The sequence below is a fragment of the Brachyhypopomus gauderio genome, chromosome 13 (genome assembly GCF_052324685.1).
Source record: "Brachyhypopomus gauderio isolate BG-103 chromosome 13, BGAUD_0.2, whole genome shotgun sequence".
NCBI classification, from domain to species: Eukaryota; Metazoa; Chordata; class Actinopteri; order Gymnotiformes; family Hypopomidae; genus Brachyhypopomus; species Brachyhypopomus gauderio.
Genome location: NC_135223.1, coordinates 13164630 through 13181169, shown reverse-complemented (window position 1 = coordinate 13181169; position 16540 = coordinate 13164630). Strand labels below are relative to the sequence as shown.

General features: G+C 42.2%; 1 long non-coding RNA gene across 3 annotated transcripts in view; it reads left to right on the top strand.

The window, feature by feature from the left end:
• The window catches only part of LOC143473543 (uncharacterized), a 36067-nt gene that overhangs the window by 3069 nt on the left and 16458 nt on the right, over positions 1-16540 (top strand). The window contains exon 1 of one of the 3 annotated variants that reach the window (XR_013120543.1): positions 4875-5083. The exons of the other annotated variants lie outside the window; for them this stretch is intronic. This is a non-coding gene — a long non-coding RNA (uncharacterized LOC143473543). Of the gene's footprint in view, positions 1-4874; positions 5084-16540 lie in introns of those variants that run through there. 3 annotated transcript variants of the gene reach the window in all.

Below are 16540 nucleotides of genomic sequence, written 5' to 3'. Positions count from 1 at the left end.
GGTTGTATGTAAACCAAGTGACCGAACTCTACTCATTAGATTCATAGCGAAACGCTATTGGCATATATTCATAAAGGAGGTTTAAAAATCGTTTTGTAGCCTATATACTATAACTGGTTAAGTCGTGGTCGCTACACGTTTGGGAAAGAATTAAGTAATGCTAAGCATTTTGCGTTCACCTTCATACCACTGATCTACTGCACAGGGAAATCGGTTTCTAATTGGACTGATTAGAATCACACTGTAATGGGACAGTGACCATCATGACGTAGTCTTTTATTGCAGATCTACTGATGACAACGTTAATCGGATAATCGACGTGCAAAACGTTTTGAGCGAACATTCAAAGTAAAAGAACATGAGGAACATCTGAACTTAATCGAGTATGAGCAAGAAATTCATGAAAGCAGAGCTTCCTTATAGAGACATTAAATGAAAAGAGACTGAAAATAATTTATTGTTAGTTAAGATTAATGTTTGCAAGGCGCGCTGGAACAACCAAATTGAACTGATGGATCAGAGCTGTTACACTCATCTATTAATATAAACAAGCACCTGTTATTGAGATGTCAACGAGAAAAGAGCTTAAGTCCGTTACCACTCTGAACATACATTCTACAGACTTGTGACCTATATCACCCATAAATGTGTTGTCGAGACAACGTCAAAAAGGCCAATAGAGTGAGACGTGACTAATTTATGAGGTGGCTTGATTGAATCAGTCCACGAGTAGTCGGATTACCACCATCCCACATTGCAGGCGCTAAGTTATTTTATTTTCATGGATGAACGAGTTCTCCCCAATGAGAGAAGCAGCCCCTATAGTTAGCGCGCGAACACTGATCTCTAACAACCTTCACATAATGTGACAGAATGTACCACAGTGCTTCGCACCTGCGCTCTGAATAGGAGCCCTCTTTCAATGTAAGATACGGTTGTTGCCCTTGAATCTCAAAGCAGCTGCGTGAATGAGTCGAGCGACCCGTGCTTATTTCACTTCCTTTGATCTTAGATTTCCCCCTCTAATTTGTTCGTATAGTTTGTAACAAGGACGTTCTATTTGCGATTAAAACGTTCGTCTATTAGAAGCACATGAACCAGAGCGAGGATATGCCAAGCACCACACTACCGGGTTGGAGGGCCTTCATCACCGTGCATTCTACGCTTCTTGTATGTCACAGCTTAAAGCAGATTTCAGTAATTAGTCTGTTTAAAAAAGAGAAAAAAATATATAAGAAAAAAAACAGTTTCCCCCCTTTCCTGGTTTCTTGTTTAGGAGTGATGCCGTTAACAGAAACTGCTAAAAGAGCATTCCACTCTTATCTGCATTAAGGTCACTGGTGAGGTATGCGTCTATACTGGAAATGTTGACAGAGCATTAAGCGGATTATCATTTACAACACATTTGTTATGTTCAAAAGGTGCAATGGTGGAAATCCATTGCTGTTTTTGCGACTGCAAAGTGCAATGGAATCAGAACCTTTTTTTAGTTCACGGTTCAATGTTATGTGTAGCTACATGTGAATGTAACATTCATGCAGTTCACATGTTCAGGACACCACATTCAGCTCATTGATATAATGACCATTATGTCACAGAGAAAGTTTTTATTTACGTCATAAACCGACGATTAACGTGATTTTAAAGAAAAATCCATGGCATGGTATTGTGTGAATGGCGTATGGGTGTTGAACAGAAGCAAACGCACGTGACATTTTAATTAAATATATAGCGTCCACAGGGGTTTATCTGAACAGGTCAACATCAACATCTAAACAAAACTAATTTAATTATCCACATTTCCATATTACCCATCTTCCCTGTGGTCACATCCACGCCAGTCTTTCGTAGTCCAAACTGAGTGGCCAAAATCGCGCTGAATTGCGCAGTATTCTGTGTAGCCTGTCAGCAAAGACACAAAAAAGACATCAATCAATTCAACAGCTCCAACTTTGTGTGTAGCGGAGTACAATAACACCAATAATGAAAACTAAAAATAATGAAATCGTCTTTATGAGAACATCACATCTATGTAAGTGAGTCGTACATCATCACCCAGAGCCAGTGAGAATGAATGGCTGATTATGCCCCTCAGCGATTAAACGTTCCTGTAATATAATTCATCATCACTTGGTTCATATTCTTTTTTTTCAGTGCAATCATTAGAGTTGAAGAAGGGTAATAGGTGGGCAGAAGAGAACACGTAAATTAGCCCCTAGTTACACTTTGTTGTGATGAGTATTACCTATTTTAGTCAAGTATAAAGAGACGTAGTATCTCACGGTTATTCGTCTCGTGTTTGGAGGCTGTACTTTATGTTATTGTCCGGCAAGAGTGACACATGCACTGCACCGTAGGAAAGTTTTCCCCCTCTCCCCATTACTAAAGCAGGATTACAGATTTCATTTCAAAAAGGATGAGTTATTTACCCGAAACCCCCAGATTTCGCATGGTTATAATTCACTTGCAGTCACCACATAAATGGTAGTGCTACACCATCCTCGAGCTCGGTAATACTATATGTTCACCAAAGAGGTGCACTTACTGCTCGCGCACCCCTGCTGCTGGAGACATGCACTCCTGGTCTTCACGTGCACATCCGGCACGAACCTCTGTAAAACAAAAGAGATAATCAACAGCACCTTTGAAAGTCTGAAACATGGAAAACGAACACGCAGTATCTTGGCAAAATTAATTATTTTAATACCTTAAAAACAATAACTGACCATAACAATAGCACCAGCCACAACATCATCATCATCATCATCATCATCATCATCATCATCATCATCATCATCATCATAATCATCATCATCATCATCATCATCATCATCATCATCGCTGTTATTTATTTATTCATACATTTATTTTTTATTTATTTGAAGCTGAAAAAGTTAACCTTAGCAACAGGCTGTATGTCGCTTTGGGGTTGCGTGACTGTTCTTCGGTGTCGGGTTTCATGCGTTTTTGAATGACAAGAAAGACTGACCTCTGGACAGCTCGCGCTAACCTGCGGGTGCATCAGAACGCAAGAACCCCCAGCCAACCACGGGTATCCACTAGTGGATCAATTTACAGTTGCAGTAGTCAGTGGCTTGCCAATGAGTTAACAGAGGTCTGTAAAACTAAATCGAGTGTACAATGGAACAGAATAGAATGAAATAGAATATAATTCTATTTTGAATAGTATGTATTAGTCAGGACTGAAAATCTATCACGTTTATGTTTCACAAAATCCAAAGGGATAAATATGCCATCATGATTCATAGTAAAGTGCTAAATGTTTTTAAAATGCAAATGTTCATCGACGACGTGATGTTTTAAGTCATTGATTTCTTTGCACTATTTCCCGCAACATGTTGGAAATGTGCTGTATGCGATAAAAGCAGCACAGTTTGAACAGGAGTATAATTCGTGTGATCAGTGTACCAGCACCACAGACTTTGGGTCATTTCTTCATCTCCCGCAGGAAAGACATTACGCCTCTCGTATTTACATACCCTGCAATATTTGTCAAACATACATAAATTACAAATTAATGAAATGTTCTGCATCCTCTGAGATCACACTAATGAATACTGAGCATTTCTTGAATTTTGACATTTTTTATGTTTAATGTCTTTTACTTCATCACGGTCTATTAGGCAGTATTATATCAGGGGACTTGCCTCTGTCACTTGAATGTCACTGTGATAAACTCACCTGCTACAGCAGCGTGAGCGCAGACAACAAATATGATACGCCCTAAGCAAAATATAATAATAACAACAATAATAATAATAATAATAATAATAATAATAATAATAATAATAATAATAATAATAATAATGTATTATTATTATTACTATCATTGTTGTTGTTGTTGGTTGAAGTCTGCTTTTTCCTGCAGACGGAAGAAGTGCTGTTAATTACCCCTGCTTTAAAGTGTCTGAAAAACTCCTGTAAGAAAAAAAGTAAACTTTTATGTTAGCCTTATAGGCACCATTCTAATATTTCGAGGCACTGTTCTCGCGACTAAAACTTTCGAGGCGAGGCCTTGAGTGAAACGTCAACAGCACCTGCGTGCAGTTAAAGCGCGCGACAGGAAGGAGCTGTGGGTCAATATTAATCACTGGCAAGGAAAGTGTCATTCAACTTGAGTTCATTTCCGTTTCAACATTCTCTCTCTCTCTCTCTCTCTCTCTCTCTCTCACACACACACACACTCTCGACACGTGGCTTCCCTGCTTTTTATGGTCTATATTTACAAAACTCATAGTCAGTGTTGGTCAAGATTTTCTCGCATATTTTCTACATTGTTGACGCCATATGCTAACGCGTCATCATGAATAAATAAACAATAGTATTCTCTTTATTACTTTGTCAATCATCTTGATTTGACAGCACCGAGAACAAAAGGACAAAGTCTTACAGCCTGTGAAATACCACAGTAATAGGACAAGAAAGTCTCTATTTAACGTGAATAATAACACCAGCATGCGGTTGTAGTGGCATAATACAGTACAGTTAATCCAGATTCACAGGTCTTAGACACAACCGACAAACACAACAGCAAAAACAGCAAGAAAAAGTCAAACAACAACAACCTAAACGTTGTTTACTGAAAGTAAAGGGATATGGCGTCATTCCATGTATTTTGCAAACTTTCTAAATAATTATAGTACACTACATTTTCCTTCTCGGTTAAAACATCAAAAACATGTCGATACCGACAAAAACAGTGGATGATCTTTCTTGTATGATCATCATCAGGGAACGAACAGAATCATATCTGTCAGAACTTTGTCCCGTTGCGCTCGAGTTAATTCATCAAAAGGAAAGTTTCTATAAGTTTTTTTCTCTCCCCATATAATGAAAGATTTAAATAATAAGTCGACCACTGTGTCATTCTTTGCATTTAGGCTATTTTTCATAATAGCCCTTTGTGTAGCTGAGGAAACTCCACAGACGAGGACCGACGAATAGTCTGCGATTCCCCACTATTATTTGCTCAGCGTTAACTGCTGCTTAAAATGTGCAGATAGATTTATAAAGTGTTTTTACCAAAGAAAAAGTGACTCACATAAAAATTCTCAGAGACAAGGTAAGAATTGTTTTCTTAATATATTAAAACGTGTTCTTAACCATAAATAGAAAGCTTAATAGCGTTTTTACACGGCTCGTGAGGGAAACCTCGGAGTTTCACACACAGTCTCTCCCATTTCCCTTCTACTGGACCAAAGAGGCTTGTCTAATTTCTGAACATAATTAACTATATGCTTAAAATCAATTGTTTCCCGTGCCCAGTGAGGGTCCGTGGCTGCAAGCAGAGAGGGGCCTATTTTTGCACGTGTGAAAGCAGGAAGCAGCCTTACCTGTCATTCATTAAGACGACAAAAACTCAATAGAGAGGAAGCTAGATTGGACCTGCTCGTTATACCTGCCGTGCAATTACGGCTACTTGTTCTTTTAAGCCGCGAGTTTGCTTGCGGTATAATTGAACTTTCAGGAAAATAGAAAACCACGCTACCATAGCCTATTTGTAATAATAAAAAAAAACAGTTACACCCAGTTCATATTCTATTAATCTATCATCAAACTGTAGATTTTGGATTTCAGTTTGTCATTAGCCATATAGCGCAACCAGTGCCTGGAAGACATTTGAATATTAGTGGCTTGCCGCGCAAATCTAATGTTAACCATTCGGTAATTCTGCGCTGACTTTAACACTTGTTTTCTCGCGCCGAGCTATTGGCAGATAATTATTCCCGCGAAGACGTTTCTGGCAAAGCCTCAGTTTGTTTCACAAGTTGTTTGCGTCTTTATTCTGTATCACAAAGATTCATGTGATGAGTTCCAAAGCCCCATTTTGACCGCAGATAAAGTGTTGCCCCATCGACTCGTAGGTGAATCAGCACACACTTGAACTGGCAAAGGACTTGACCTTTGTCTTTATGTCATCCTTCTGTGTTTGTCTTAACTACAATCGGCTTTTATAAAGGACATGCGCTGGCCTGACACGTCCTTTTCATTAGATGGATGTTCTCTGTGAGAGCGAATTGCGTGAATGTGAATAGCTTATAGGTGTTTGTGAATGTTATTCTGTGACCGGTCTCTGTTTTCAATAAATATTAAGACGGTGTGTGCACAGCGACGAAAACGACTGAAAATGAAGAAGTCGAAACCGTTGAACTGTTGGATACTGTTATTCTCTCCCCAGCTGGAGTGGTCTACGTTTTAAATGGTAAAGGAGTTGTTACAACCGCCGGTTACTCGCCAGAGAGGAAGCGATTATTTATTTGGGGGCGGGGACTCGAGTAAAAAGGTAAACACAACATATACTAAAGTTCAGACTTCGTTCCGATTAAAATGTTCTGCTGTGTCCACAAGCAGTGTCCATTTAAAACACAAAGCGTCGTTGAAATGTCAAGAGGACAAAGAAAATATTTAGATGTATGTGAAGCAGAACCGCTTGGATAAAAAAACAACAACAAGAAACAAAAATATTAAGATTATATGTCATATGCAGAGATATAAAGATATGTGGAAAAAATATGTATAATTGCGACAGGCAGCGACATATTTTGAAAAAAACATGTTATCATGTTCTCCCTAGGGCACTGAATATTTGTCCGTCAATATAATGATCAGCAAGAATTTTAAGTCAGTGTAATATTTATTTGTGCTTCCTACTTTTTTGCTTTCAAATCGCATCCACATTTAATTAGTGGGATATTTTAGCTCAGCGATTCAAGTGTATCAAGTGGGAAACAGAATAAATGTAGATAGAAACGTGCACAGCGAACATACATGTCATCAGTAATCTATAAATAGAGTATAATAAAAACGAATAGAAAGGAATATTTGTTAATATGCCCAGAGCTATATAAGTTATAATTATAAAATGCTTTATAAGATGTAACCCAGAAAAGGAGAGAAACGCCTAATGTATTTCAGAAATAAAGATTTGTGTGTGAAGGTGCCGGGGTTAAAGAAGAACCCTGTGAAAGTAGAAAACTTAGGTAGGTTGAGAGAAAGAGAGAGAGAGATTGAGTGAGAGAGAGAGAGAGAGAGAGAGAGAGAGAGAGAGAGAGAGAGAGAGAGAGAGAGAGAGAGAGAGAGTAACCTTATGATTGCGTCAGTAATTCAAAGGGAGAAGCATGAAAGTTGACACCAGACACATAATAGCTGCACCTCGGAGTTAATGTTTGCTCCGGGATGCCATATTACACACAGCCAACAGGGGACAGGAATCTCTGGAATTCCATATCAAATTGGCAATAATAAAATCCCATTATGATTTTACAATTGCATTTTACAGACTGGCTTGGAATTGTGTCACAAGTATTATTATATAAATGGGTTCATTTAAATTAGACCATCTGCACTTTTGCATTTTTTAGCAATTCACTTAAGCCGAACAAATGCCGGACATTTCTAAAACTGGCTAATATCAGTCATCACTTAACTGGTTTCCCACCTTGTTCGGTGATATTAGGAACATTTAAAACCAGACACAACAGCCGTATAACTTGATCATTTTCACCCCGTAGATCAACGGGTTCTAAAATAGGTGTCCGGGAAATGTACATTGTTCAAGTGCCGTGGTGACATGATGACAATAGAGAGAGACCGTGTTGTAGATGATATGGCACTGTGCTCCAAAGATTTGGGTAGAAGGAGAAGGCGGGAAAGGAGTCACTGCAGAGATCGCATGAACTTCCATTGGCTTTCTGTCCTAACTCACTCGTGCACGTAGAATAACTACTCTAGACCGTGTTGATGAACTAAAGGAAACGTTTCTCTCTAAGTAAAATCTACAAAGGATTCCCATGACAGGTGCCATAAATTTTTAAAGTCTGAGCATGCGCGAGCGCGCGCGTGTATGCAGAGAAAGAGACAGAGAAAGAGCGCGGGGTGGAGGGGGCCGTCGCAGAGTGGGGTGATGGTAGAATGAGAGAGAGAGAGAGAGGGAGAGAGAGAGAGAGAGAGAGAGAGGCCTCCTTCAAGCTTAAATTCATTGTCTGATTTTGCGCTCTACAGTAGAGCGCCATGGCGGCGTAACCTGCTGCTCCAACAAAGAGTTTAAACGTTGAAAAGCAGCTGAAGTAACTAGAGCGCGGACATCAACAGAATAAACAATATTTGTATTCATTTGAGAAATGAATGGTTTGAACAACAAGACAAAACCAAACAAAGACGAAAAAAGCGCCCATGAATACTGGTATTGTTCATGGCTTTTAGACTCTGATTCACCATGTCATAACCCCCGCGAAGAAGAAAACATCAATATTCCGAGGGAAAGGAGATGTTTCTATGGAAAACCAAAGAATTTTAGTGCATAACAGATCTGGAGTAGAAATAGGAGGGAGAAAAAATCAAAGAGATCAAAGCCAGCGCTCTTGGGAGCGTGGATGCGTCTGTGAATCAAAGATAGACCATGTTGACTTTTAAGTACTTGGCAAGATTTGGTTCGCGCCTCAGCCCCGTTTCCAAGGCGCTCGACGGAGCGCAGACAAAGCGAGGCGAGCGGAAGGGCAGCCCGAGCCTCAATGGGGAAGAAAGCGCGCGACTGTGTCCGACCTACACGCGCTTTACAACGAATACGTAGTTCTGTGAGATATGGCGAACGCAGCGAAGATTACGTAATTACTGGCAACTGTACTCGCTAAAGGAGATTTGACTAGACTGCGGATTATGCGCTCAAATTCACACTTGATAAAATCGTTAAGAAATGAAAAAGGAGCGGAAACATTTTATCATGTGTCTAAATATCACACACTCGTTCACTCGTTTTGTAAATCCATTGTATAGGCATACATAATGATGAAACAATAGCAAATGCATACATTAATGTACAAAAATAATTATACTTAACTAAAATTGACAAAAATATTTGTACTTGCTACTCTAAATCAACTTTTCGCCGCCAAGGTCACTCATGTACTATTTCTTCTGTGTTAATCAACTGGCAACTAACTACTCGTTGACAACTGCGTAACACGAGTTTTAGCGCGCAGTAAACTGCACTAAGTAAACAGCACGCAGGATAAGACCAAACCTTTTCTCTGACCACAATAGCTGTCCGGCCCACTATTGTACTGGAATTGAGTAACCGCAACATCCCGTATGGCCTCTAACTAGCTCAGTGCGTGAGGACAGAGTGAAAGTGTCCCGCACTTGTGCTCTCCTCTATCTGAGGGTGTCGGGGCAATGGTCACTTGGCACTGGTCTTTGTATAATAGCGGAGAACAGAGTCAGTAGTGGAACAGTAAGAGCTGAACAGTATGGATGTTTAAAGGATGCGTGGAGTTTTGTACGTTAATAACAACTCGGGAAAGACATGTACACTTTATTTATGTGATAAGAAAGCGGTTCTAACGATAACCGAGCATTTCTCAATTATTCATTTTCACAGCAAATATTAAAAAAAGAGATTTTTTTTGCCACAAATGAAACAACAAAACGTTGCATATAACAGCAGCAGCAACAATAATAATTATTAATAATAGCAATTAATGATAGTTGCTATTGTGATTTAGTGATTTTGGAGTCTTTGTGAGAGTTGAGAATTCGAATTTTCATTTATTTTCTTCTCCAACCTTAAATGGCTTCGTTAGGAATTTGGAAATCAGCCAATTAAAAAGACCCTCGAAGACACACGAAGAGGTAGAACATTCCTGATCAGTAAAGAAGCTTGAAGGTCTCGTGTAACCCTAAACACAACAATGCGTGTTAGTTTTACTGCGTAACAGGTTTTCATTGCGCGCTGCTCAGAGATCAGAAGCGAGGTAAAGCTCTGATAACAGTTGTCCTGAAATAAGCATATCGCCAAATGAACTAAACAAAAAAAGATTAGCTATATACAAAGTTCATATATACTCCCCTGCTTTGGAAAGTACCCAAAAGTAATTGTAAAATATCTACAGGTGGTATCAAGAAGCCTTGAAAACACAATAGGCCTACATGATAAAATACATTATAATGGTTGCAAAATAAGCAAAAAAAAGAAAAAAAGGTATTTTATTTTATGGCAATTTATAAACACTTTAACAGTTTAATACAATAATAATAAACACATATAAAATAACATATGCCCTTCATCTAGAATAAAGGAATGCAGCATCTAATGCTGTAAGAAACAATAAACAAACAAGCAAACAACCAGAAAAAACAAACAAACAAACAAACAATTCACTTGGTCAGTTGACACAGAAGAGGTCTAGGGCAGTGGTGAGTTTTGTCTGTGTGATAGTTAACCCTCCTGTGCTCGGGGGATGCCAGCAGTCGTCTGTTCCTGGTGGTGAGCGGCAGGCTAGAGTAAGCTTGTGTCTGCATGGATTCTGGATGCTGGCATGTGAGGTTCACGATTTACGCTGGTGTCGGAGATGTAGAGGCCTCGGTCCCCGCAAGGCACCCCCTCAGGCGGGGACCTCTCCTGTCAGGTCTGCAATGCTGCCCCATGCAGGGGCCAGGGGTCCACACACGACAGGGGAACAACGCGACCCTGTTGTTTCAGAATGGCCTCTTGATTTATGCCCGTCACCGTGTAAAGGGCTCACCATGACGGCAGACACATAGGTGTTGACAGCCATACTGGACAGCCTTGCACCCAGACTGTTATGCTGCTTGAGCCCAGTCTGATTCCAAAGGGCCTACGCTCTCAGCACCCCAGGTCACCTCTGCCAGAACCGCTCACTTTGTGCTCCTGCCTGGACCTTTTGAAAGAACAAGCGTTCACCGCAGCAGAAAAGCAACCCGGACACTAATTAGATGTGCTACTGATCACCGACAGTTTAGCACTGGGACGTTTTCCACACAGCAAAGCACAAGACATATTCAATAATTCATGATCATGGCCCAGGGAGCGTGAAGTGTAAATACAATAGGCCTATCATAATGTAGCGAGCCTATTCATACAGATGGATGCTTCTTTCTTGTAGAATTTCCATGTGCAGGGAAGCATTGTCAACTGTGCATTTGGAAAGTCGTAGTGCAAACAGCGCAGACTCACTGCCTCTGCATGTCCACCATTTGTCTGGCTCAAGCCGGCGGCCCTCCGGCTGAACACTTGTGCATTTGGGAGGTGCCCTGTCAGACAAAACCTGTAACAACAGAGCTGGGCATAATTCTTAGAATCAAAGCCACAGTTCTAAGAATCTTAGAATCAAAGCCACAGTTCTAAGAATCTTAGAATCAAAGCCACAGAGCCAGAGGCAGAAGGTGTCCAGCATTCGTTTATGGGGAGAGCAACGTCTTCCTCATACTTGTATATATGCATCTACATTTGGTTATATGTTTTTTGTATGTATCTTCAAATGTTCAGTCCCCATGGTGGAGGCCGTCCTCACTCACAGAGATGAGCATTGTGGGGTTATTAGATGTCCATTTATACAAATTGTATTTTAAGATGGGCCTATAGCAGTATGTGCCGTAATCAATATTTGCTGTGTAAATATTGGCTCAGAGCAGTCTCCGAAACCATTAAGCTGAATTTACTTTCCCTGTAATGCAGTTTTCAATTCAAAACAGGCAGATAAAGCATGTGTGATCAAAGCCAACACTATTTGCATGGCAGTGGTTAAACGTGACCTCACACTGTAAGGTTGTGTGGTTAGTGCATGCTAAATACATAGCAAGAGCCTTGTTTATCTTCGAATAACATGTATAGCATCTGAGCACTCTGGCTGTAAATTTAAAAGAGAGAAATTGAGACGGAAGACTCAGAGCACAGAGAGCTACAGGGTATGTTCAGTTATAGAGTTGCAGTGTGTTTATAGTGTTGGTCATGGTAGTGATATGTCATTCCACCACTGTCACTGTGGAAGAAGAAGAATGCAGTATCAGTGTGCTCCATTTGACATGTACAGACCAGTGACCAGCCCTGAGCATATTAACCGGCCTTACATGGTTATGGTCCACGGTACTTATACAGAGATTTAGATATTTTGCTCCACATAAAATAGTGAAGGCAGTCTCATAAATAGAGCTTTGGCATAAAAGACCAATCACTTACTTTCCCCTATTGTCCCCTTCCAACAATACCTGAGGAACTTCATTAAACTAATGTCTGGCAGAAATAGTTGCTTGGTTCGTAAGAATTATGACGTTACAGTTCCATGAATTCTCTCCACACTGTATTTCAGAAAATGCTTATCCTGGTGTAAAAAAGAGCTTTAATTTCAAGAGGTTTTGGTTGCGTCTGGGCCCCGTTGCTCTTTAGTTCATATCTAATTATTATCATTCTTAACATGCTAAGTCTAGGTCCAATCATATCACTAATAGACCTTATACTTCTTTTTTTTGAGACCACAGCACCATAAGAATGAAAGGACCACACCACATGTCAGTGCTGTCAGTGCAAGTGTGGAGGGCACCATGGGTTATTGGTAAACACATGCGGGGCTCTGTGGAGAGCAGTCTCCACTCTGCTCTTCCCTTCCGGCCCGAGAGCCCTCTCAGCGACCCCTGTCCCGCCCCCACGCTGCTGAGAACAGCATGGAGGCCAGGCATGGCTGCCATGCCCAGGTTCTCACACATGTAGCCAAACAGTGATGGGCTGACTCGGTTTATACGTGGTGCTCCAAACATGTGTTGTGGCCAAACTTTTGCACCAAAGGTCAGGCAAGCCAGGCTTTGAACACTTCAAAGTGGAGAGAAGGTCCTTTCAAGTGTTTTATGGCAGGTGTAAGCAGGGCTTTCTGACCAGCCCAGGGTGGTCTGAGCCCTGGTCTGGCTGAGTTCATGGCGGGAGGACCGACCAGCCTGTCCGAAACGTCTTGATACGACAGCCACATTTAGAGCGTCCAAAGCCTGTTTGAGGGGAAGAGGGACAGTGCCCACAATCACTTCAAGAGTCTCCAGTTTCAGGAGACCCCAGCAGGGTACAGCTCTGGAGATCAGACGGAGCGGGCAAAGGGCAAGGGCGACGTTCTGTCCAGCGCCCAGCGCCGACCCCTCCGCTGTCAGCACGCAGCCAGGGGTTCCCGGCCGTTCGTGGCGGTGGGCATGGCCCTTCCCCTCGGCAACCTCAACCGTCTGCTATACCACCACACAGCAACACCGGGGCCCAGAGCATCCAACCAGCTCTCTACGTAGCTGTGCCACCATTGCTGTCATTAACCACGTCTATTAACGATACGAACTGATTGTTTACGTGAGAAGAGTAATTACGAGATGAAATTGCTGTTCCGCCAAGCTGGGTAAGTCAAGACGCTGGCCTGCACATTGTGAAAAGCCATTACAGGCGACAGGGTGCAGAGGAGGTGTGTTTGTGTCACTTCACAGATGGTGTGGAATCTAGCCTAATGACTGCCAAGACAACACTTCAAATGAACTTTCATCTTTGATAGAGGGAACAAAAGATCTAGGGCATACGCACATGCTTCCAGAAAAGAAAAAACAAAACATGTTCCCAAAACGTGAAAAAAAGAGAAAGAAATAAAAAGTGATTTACCATGTAATCTACTCGTTTATACTGAGGTTGCACTTCACCATATACACACTGGACAACAACAATTCATCACTGTGAGTGAAGCAGTTTGTATAAATGTCATTAGTCCACACCAGTGTTTGGTGTTAAAAACTTCTGCTTACGTAATGAAGCTATGTCAGAGAAGAACCAGTTCTTCTGCCTTCTCCTTCTGGGTCTCCTCTACGCCTGCTTCACTGCAGTCTGTGAAGCGCTGGACTCACTGTGTGTGATGGCAGCGTTTTATTAGTAATCCATCTGCTGTTGTATGAGAGAGCTGCTGTCGCCTAGAGATGATTCAAAAACACGACCTGGGCTCGGAGATTCCCTGAATGAGAAACTGTGGTAAATTAGTTGTTTTCTGTATTGTGATTAATTGAACTTCCAGTGTCACATTTCAACGCACTTTGTTTTTCTGTCCCCAGTCATCTCTTATCATTAACGGGAAAATCGGAATCTCTCTCTTGGAGTCCAATTAAAGATTTGCATTGCTATATTTTTCACTTTAATTACTGAATACAAAGCAGGCTTTGAGTTATTTTGTTATTTATCAGGCAACGCTAAGGGAGAAAAAAAGATTCATCAACTAAACAGATCACTGAACCCATAATTACTTTAGACAAAACAAAGAGAGTAGGAACACCTAAAAGTCTTTACAAACAACACAACAAATGTTGAATTAATTAAAGCATTCTTTAAAAACATCTCAGGTGTCAATTATGTACGGAACGGCAAAATCTGAAACAAAATAAGCATTTACAAAAGAAACAGGAGAAGCAGATCATCACAATAATGCTGGGAATCACATCTAGGATGAGCTTCTGCTAGCGAGAACGTGAGCTTCACTAGAACCATGAAAGAGGAGCAGGTCTTCAACACTGTAGAGGAGTCATGAGGTTCCTGCCAACACTAAATCTTCCCCTGTGAACCCTTACCGTTACACTGCAGAACGGCTCCTGCAATGGCTCATGGGAGTTCTCAGCAAATGTACGCTTGATGTTATTAATTCCATTATACCCCACGTTGGGCAAAACAGTAGGACTCGCTTTATTGTCGTGGTGGCATTGTAAAATGGCTCTTTGTTGGGGCTGCCAGAGAGACGTGTGTAAACATGGTTTATAGTGGTGCCTTTGCTAAGTGCCCACGGCTCATACAGTGGCACTGAAACAGCACAGAGCTGAAGCGGGCCTGAAGTCTCCAGTCTGGGACAAAGACACAGCGTAATGCTGTTAAAACTTAATGGCTTGAGATTGTAACAATTTCCCCACAGTTTTTCACCCCTCCTCAGCCTTTCTCTCTCGAGTCACTGCATCTCCAGCACCCCGAACTGGGCTGGTCTGTGGCTCGGGGGCAGGGTTGGAGCTGGGAGAGGGGTGTGAGCTCTCTGCAACTCTGCACAGCACGCCGGCTCGGGACTCACGCTGGGGATCCGCGGATCCAGCTCAGGTGCCCGGAGCAGCGCGCGGCCTGAGGAAGGGGCGGTGGCCCGGCCAGGCGTCCTGCTGGTGGCCCGGTTTCCCCGCCGCCTCCTTTGTGTGACCCTGCAAATATCCTCTGGGTCTGCTCGTTACCCCTCTGGGCCTGCTCGTTACCCCATGCAGCCCGTGCGGAGCTGCACGCGGCTTCATTTGGCTCCCCGAGATTCGCACGGCTCTTCAAAACGCCGCAAAGAGCAAAGGAGACGAGACAAATTCCCTGCCGGCTGTTATCACACAGTGGCAGACGCGTACCGCTGCACATGTTTGGATTTATAAGTGTAGCCTCTTCTCTCTCTCTCTCTCTCTCTCTCTTTATCCCTTGGTTTGAGAATTAGACAGTGCTTTGTTGGTGTAATTGTACAGCACTGTATGTTATGTCACACCATGCACCGCCCTGCACAGACTCAAACTGGAAAATGTTTCATCCTGGTTTCAGTTAGGACTGGCTTGGCCGATTTTTTAGTAGTTCAGTAATCTGGAGGAGACCATAATACAAATCCCTGCTAAGAATTTTCAGGCATGAGTAGCAGAGAGAATAAGATCCAGTGTCTTTGCCTATAAATCTGGGTATTCACCCAAAGAAATGAATTTGTTACTATTCCGCCAGCTCTTTCTCATACTGATGCTAAATTCAGCTTTCCATGAATACTAGAACAACAGCCTGTTTCTGATTCACCTCCTCCACTTAGATTCGAATGAGGAGCAGGAAACCTGGGCCTGCACTCAAAACACATCTGAACCTGGGTGTGATGAACTGGCCTCAAGTAACAAAAGTTGATGAGAAATCTGATCCCAGTTCAGTTCCTCCTTTCTCAGACATCTTATGCAACCAGACAATGAACACGTTTCAGTCCTGTTCATTGTCCTGTTTCAGAACATGCGCATCCTTTCAGGACCAACTTTAATAAACTGTACTAAATCAAGTTAAACCATGCTAAACTTTACCAAACATTCCAGTGTCCTAAACTGCTGGCAAAACTCTTAAGTTTGTTAACAATATTCATGTCACAGAAACATTCAAAACATTCAGCTTGTGATGTAAATGTGAGATTTGATCATGCACACAGCCTGAGACTTCGGTCTCCGCCATTAGTGTCGCCTGCCCATCTTCAACCACTGGATGGGATGGCATCTAAGTGGGTGCAGCTTTGGGCACCAGGTTGGCGGTGGGCATCGTGCCCTCTGCCATCGGTCAGCCAGGGCCTCTCTGCTGGTGGTTGGCATGATGAGCCTGGGTGTGACATGTGCTTCCATCCGAGAGGGCCCGGGCGATGGCGTCGCCAGACGAGATTTGCCCGTTTGCGCTATTGAAGAGCTAGTGCCCTGCTGAGACTGTAGGGATCTCACTGGCATCAGAGCAGGCTCCAATCACTGATGTCGTATTGACGTGTCATTCAGGAGGACACAATGGGTTATGCAGACAGGAGAGCCGGATAGAGAGAGGGCCTCATCTTCAAGCTCGGTTACTGTGGAAAGAACATCAACTCCATAGGGTTTACCTTTTGGGCTCTCTGGACGATCGTGATTGCAAAAGGAGGGGGGGGGGCTGCTTAGTGGAGAATGGGCTGGTGTTTTCAATAGTTTAGTAACTCTGGTTTATGTTGTTCATTAA